The following is a 6,600-nucleotide window of genomic DNA, read 5'->3' as shown; positions in this document are numbered from 1 at the left end:
CTTTTCTCTCTCTCTCTCCTTTTCTCTCTCTCTCTCCTTTTCTCTCTCTCTCTCCTTTTCTCTCTCTCTCTCCTTTTCTCTCTCTCTCTCCTTTTCTCTCTCTCTCTCCTTTTCTCTCTCTCTCTCCTTTTCTCTCTCTCTCTCCTTTTCTCTCTCTCTCCTTTTCTCTCTCCTCCTCTCCTCTCTCTAATCTCTCTCCTTCTTCCTCTCTCCTCCTCTCTCCTCCTTTCTCCTCTCCTCTCCTCTCTCTCCCCTCCCCTCTCTCTCCTCCTCTCTCCCCTCCCCTCTCTCCCCTCCCCTCTCTCCCCTCCCCCTCTCTCCCCTCCCCCTCTCTCCCCTCCCTCCCCTCCTCCCTCCCCTCCTCCCTCTCCTCCTCCCTCCCCTCCTCTCTCCCCTCCTCTCTCCCCTCCTCTCTCCCCCTCCTCTCCCCTCCTCTCTCCCCCTCCTCTCCCCCTCCTCTCTCTCCCCCTCCTCTCTCTCCCCCTCCTCTCTCTCCCCCTCCTCTCTCTCCCCCTCCTCTCTCTCCCCCTCCTCTCTCTCCCCCTCCTCTCTCTCCCCCTCCTCTCTCTCTCTCCTCTCTGCCCTCCTCTATCTCCTCCTCTCTCTCGTCTCTCTCTCCTCCTCTCTCTCTCCTCCGTTTGTGCCACAACGGAAACGGATCCGATTTTTCACATTCTGGCGGATTTACACTGACGTCAAAAACTGGAAATATGAAAAAGACCTTAGCGGTGTTTTGGGGGGCCCAATTAGAACTTCTGCCGTAAGGCCCCATGATTTCTATGTTCGCCCCTGTACAGCAGTTTCCTTGTAATTCCTGGTGTTCTTGCTCTTTAAGGCACAGCCCTGTAGATTGAGATCAGTAGAAAGTTCCAGGACTGCACAGACTTGCTGAGCTCCAAGATAAGAGCAGATTACAGATACTTTCCCTACATAAACTTCCCGCTCTGCGGTTCATGCTGTTGCTCACTGAACGTGCACGATCTTGATCATATGAGATTGCAACAACCTATAATAATACATCAGTTTAGTCTTGAATTGTCGGTTAATTAAATCCTGGGCGCTGTGCTAGTCTTTGCGCTCTAATCTCAGCTGTACTGCATTGTGGCAGCCACCCGGCTGCATTATCTGTAGGACAGATTATTTTTCCCTCTAGTACTGATATATATTTAAACTTGAAAGAAATGCGCTACGTGACGGCGTCTACTCTTTACTGTAAATCCCTGGAATAAACATATGGGCAGATAAGATGCAATTTAAATAAGGTGGTGAACTATTGGAATAGTGCCCCCTAGTGGTGGACTAATGATATAGCGTCACCCTCATGTTAAATATTGTGCAGAGTACATAAGTGCTCGTGTAAATGAATGCAATTTTTGTTTCTCACTCGACCTGTATTGTTAACATAGAAAGATGTTCGCTCCTGTGTTCTGCATCTCTTCCCATCTAATCCCTCTCAAGGCATTTCACCAAGTTTTCTATTTAATAATGACATTTAAAGGGAACCTGTCACCAGGTTTGTCCTATGTGAGATAAGACACCGCTTTTCAGTCCTGATATACAGTGTTCTATAATGCTGCATATAAGCCCGCAACTTGGCCTGCAACAAAAGAAAAACATTTTATTATACTCACCTGCTGGGGTGGTCCGGTCTGATGGGTGTCGCGCTTCTTGGTCCGATGCCTCCTCTCTTTTTGCGATGCCATCCTCCTTTTGTGCTTCATGTGGATGACAAGTTCTACATCATCCACGCAGTCTCCCCGGCACCGCGCTCCTGTGCAGGCGCACTTCTCTGTCCTGTCGAGGGCAGAGCATATAGTGCAGTGCGCATGTGCAGGAAAAGGTCAAAGAGCCCCGGCGCATGCGCACTGCAGTACTTTACTCAGGACAGAGAAGTACGCCTGCGCAGGAGCGCAATGCTGAGGACACTGTGTGGATGACATAGGACACGTCATCCACACGAGTTACAGAAGGAGGACGGTGTCGTAAGAAGATGGAAGGCGCCGGACCAAGACGAGTGACACCCCTCGGACCGGACCGCCCTGTGAGTGAGTATAATAAAGTGTTTTTCTTTTGTTGCAGGCTGGATTGGGGGCTTATATGAAGCATTATAGACTGCTGTATATCAGGGCTGAAAGGTGGTGGTCTTAACTCATATGGGACAAACCTGGTAATAGGTTCCCTTTAAACATTAATGGTCTTACTGAAATATTGATTAAAATGAATGTCATCTTTTTAACATGTTTGTTTGTACGACTGATGACATTCTCAATAAATCTTTATAGCAGTCGGAGCTCGTTTTCATGATGCAGAGCTCCAAATTCCCTTGCCAGACATTATACGTGATCAATTCCTAGCGATAAGCCGAAACCATAAAGCGGTCGTCCAAGACTTTTATATTTTTGATTATCTATCCTAAAGGCCCCGATACACATTAGACAATTGACGGGATCGGCCAATGGTCCAATGTTTTTTGGGGCGCCATCTGACATTTACACGGTTCCATAGATTAACAGCAAAATATCAGATTGCACACTGGGTGGGGGACACAGACAGAAAAGGGCCCCTGCGCAAGAACAATATATGGGGCCTTTGCAGCCCAAGAGCTCCTAAAAATGGAAAATTGCACCAGCATTGGAGGAAGAAATTAGCTCTCTAACATCACAGGTTGCACCAATGATATGTCCGCCCCTAGGATCGCATTCGGACAGAAAATACGTCAATACGTCTGTGCACAAGCCATTAGTAAAACGAATTTGTTTTGCAATCTGAGACACTGACCACTAGATGGCACCGTTGCTACACTGCATCAGTATTTCTGTATCAAGTCACTGTGTATATACAGAGCACATAGGTGCAGGTATATGCAGACTATAGTAAAAATGCCCCTTCATTACTTTTATGATAAGTTATTATACCAAGTTGAAAAATTCCTTTTTTGACTTTTTTTTTTTTTTTATAAAGCTCTAAAAGGCCTCATCCACACTTCTGTGTTTAAACATGCACATAAATAAAAATGGTGCCGGTGTCATCAGTGTTAGGTCCATGTGGTCATCAATGTTTTTCACGGACAGCACATGGGTGACACACAGATGCCATCCGTGTGCTGTACATGTTTTTAACGGACATGTGGGTTACATGTGTGCTTTGTCTACAGAACATGTTTAATAAAGCTAGAAGAATGCATAGAAAAAGCTGAAAAATGCAGTGAAAAGTTTTATTTTTTTCATTTCTCATTGCTTTCTATGGGTGAAAAAACACTGAATGAATTCACATGCTGCAGATTTAAAAAAAAATAAAACAAAACCTCTGCAGTTCTCAAATACAGTCAGGAAAAAAAAAAGTGTGTGCATGAGACTTCTGAATTTATTATTATGATGCATTTATATAGCGCCATTTATTCCATGGCACTTTACATGTGAAAAGGGGAAATATAGACAAGTATAATAAACATGTGTAAGACAAGGGACACACAAGTACATAAGAAGAGGGGACCCTGCCCGCGAGGGCTCAGTCTACAGGGATGGGTGAGGATACAGTAGGAGAGGGTAGAGCAGGTCGTGCAGTGGTTCAGAAGACCGAGGATCATTGCAGGCTGTAGGCTTGTCGGAACAGGTGGGTCTTCAGGTTCTTCTTGAAGGTTTCCTTTGATGTTGAGAGTCTGATGTGTTATGGCAGAGAGTTCCAGAGTATGGGGGAAGCACGGGAGAAGTCTTGTATGCGGTTGTGGGAAGAAGAAATAAGGGGAGAGTAGAGAAGGAGATCTTGAGAGCATCGAAGGTTGCGTGCGTGTAGGTACCTGGAGACCATGTCACAGATGTATGGAGGAGACAGGTTGTGGATGGCTTTGTATGTCATGGTTAGGGTTTTGAATTGGAGCCTCTGGGCAATAGGAAGCCAGTGAAGGGCCTGGCATAGGGGGGAGGCTGGGGAATAGCGGGGAGACAGGTGGATTAGTCGGGCGGCAGAGTGTAGGATGGACTGGAGTGATGCCATTGTGCTAGAGGGGAGGTTGCAGTAGTCGAGGCGGGAGATAAGAGCATGCACTAGTGTTTTTGTGGTTGAGGGATGAGCGGATCCGGGAAATATTTTTGAGTTTGAGGCGGCAGGAGGAGGCGAGGGCTTGGATATGTGGTTTGAAAGAGAGTGCAGAGTCGAGGATCACCCCAAGGCACCGAGAATGCGGGACTGGGGAAAGCGAGCAGCCATAGACATTGATGGATAGGTCTGGTGGAGGGGTAGAGTGAGATGAGGGAAAGATGATGAATTCTGTTTTGTCCATGTTCAGTTTGAGAAAGCGAGCAGAGAAGAAGGCTGAGACACCAGACAGACATTGTGGGATTTTGGTCAGTAAGGAGGTGAGGCCGGGCCCGGATAGGTAGATCTGCATGTCATCGGCGTAGAGGTGATACTGCAAACCGTGGGATTCTATGAGCTGTCCCAGGCCGAAGGTGTAGATGGAGAAGAGTAGGGGTCCGAGGACTGAGCCTTGAGGAACACCGACAGACAGGGGGCGAGGTGAGGAGGTGGTGTGTGAGAGGGAGACACTAAATGTTCGGTCTGTTAAGGGGGTTTTACATATAGCGATATCGCTAGCAATATCGCTATAACGTCACCGATTTTGTGATACTGTGTGATACTTACCTCCGACCGGTTCCCCTGCTGTCCATCGCTGATCGCACAGCTCCATTTCTCGTCGGGCGCTTCCTGCTGGCGCCGACGAGCGACGTGTGGAGGCGGGCGGGAGGATGTCTTTAACGCCGCGTCTGAAAGGTAAGTATCGCCCGCTGTATCGCTGCTGCATCGCTGTGAGATCTGCCTGTGTGGCAGCACACTAGCGATCATTTAGTGATGCACCAGCGATCCTGACCGGGTCGTATCGTGGTCGGGATTGCTGGTGCATCACTAAATGTAAAGGGGCCTTTAGGTATGATGGGAACCAGGATAGGGCCAAGTCTGTGATGCCAAGAGATGAGAGCTTATAACTTAATCTTATAACTTTTGTTATGCAGCAAACAAAAATCAAAAAGAAACTCTGTATGTGAACATAGCCTAAGTCAGATCTGTGAACTGTGACTGTAAAAAAAAATGTCTCCTTCCAGTAAAGACTGAAGTGAAAAGAAGGAAACCAGCTGAAAATAGAAGGATTATAGGTAAAGATGTGTCAAATTTATGAAGCTTTGTGCGGAACTTTAAAAAATTAGTACAAATTTCAGCAAAACAGACCAAAACAAAACTGACATTAAAGGGAATCTGTCAGCAGGATTTCAACCCCCCACCCCCCCAAACCGTGCACATGTAGGTTTTTCCAAGACAAGACCGGCAATGCCTTTACATGGTCGGTCCGTTTCCCTGTTACTGAGAAATCAGCATTTGCATTAATATGCAAATGAGGCTGAAGAGCTATGGTAGATCTGAAGCCTCTGTCACTCCGGCTCTATTCCCCACTAAACACCGCCTGCTAATTGACTGACCGCCTCGGTGCTGTGTGTCTTCTTCAGGCTAAGGTCAGTTAAGTAGGATGAGACGGTTTTGGGCAAGGCCAGCATTCTGTGTCCACCAAATGGGAGCCCTTTGAGCCACCTTCTACCTGCCGGCATCCCTGACACCTCCTTTGACTATCCATTCTAGTGTGTCATCATTGTTTCACCCATGATGGCGAGCTTGGACAAAAAGAGGTAGAAGGCGGTTCACTTGGATCCCGTCCTGTGGAAAAAAATTACTGAACTGTGTCCTGCAAATTTATGTGGCTCATCTCTATGCTAAATTATCCAAAATGGTGGAAAACTTGCCTTGTTTCCCATGGCAACCAATCAGTGCTCAGCTTTCATTTTTCCTGAGTAGTTTAGGAAATAAAAGCTGTGCTGTGATTGGTTGCTATGGGTGACAAGATAAGATTTCTGTCAGAAAGTTCTGATAAATGAGCCGGTTTTATTAATTTCTATGTGTTATGGCTGAAATGTTTTCCTCATTTTTATCTCATCGCCTGTGTCATACATGGCGCCAGCACTTTTATTAAAGAAACATTTCTAACAGCATGTGTAAGAGAAAGGCACCATGCTTTCCCCCCAGAGAATCCATCTGTCCTGCTAGTCCCTCTCACCCGTTGCCCCTCAGTCCAGCCCTGCAGAAGGCATTTTAGGACATGTCGAAGTCTCTGCTATGTGTACTGAATCTCTTCTGGGTGTTGACACGCGGCCATGTCTATAAAACCATGGTGACACCGTGTCTCACACACTTTTCCAGTGGAGCAAAAGTTCTGAGAAAACGACTTTTGTCCTAAGTGCCGCGTCTGGCCAAGGCAGCGGCGGAGTATGAATGGTGAATGCAGCACAATACAGTTTCCTGTCTGAGGTGTGAATTTGCCTGATTCCTATGAAATATGCAAGAAAATGTCATAATATTTCACCAATAGCAAAAGTTTGTTTTATAGTTTTACTCTTTTTTGCTCAGAGTTTCCCCTCTTCAATAAATGCCTTGTGGTCTCCCAAAGATGTTCTGTCGCAGTAAACAAGTGGTGCTGCAATACCAGATGTTGCCTGTTGACAAAAGTGGAGCCATTTCTGCAAAAAAAAAAAGATTGTTTTTTAACCTCATACAACG

Source organism: Dendrobates tinctorius, unplaced genomic scaffold (assembly GCF_039654945.1).
Source record: "Dendrobates tinctorius isolate UK_male_01 unplaced genomic scaffold, ASM3965494v1 ptg000070l, whole genome shotgun sequence".
NCBI classification, from domain to species: Eukaryota; Metazoa; Chordata; class Amphibia; order Anura; family Dendrobatidae; genus Dendrobates; species Dendrobates tinctorius.
This window is presented reverse-complemented; position numbering follows the sequence as displayed.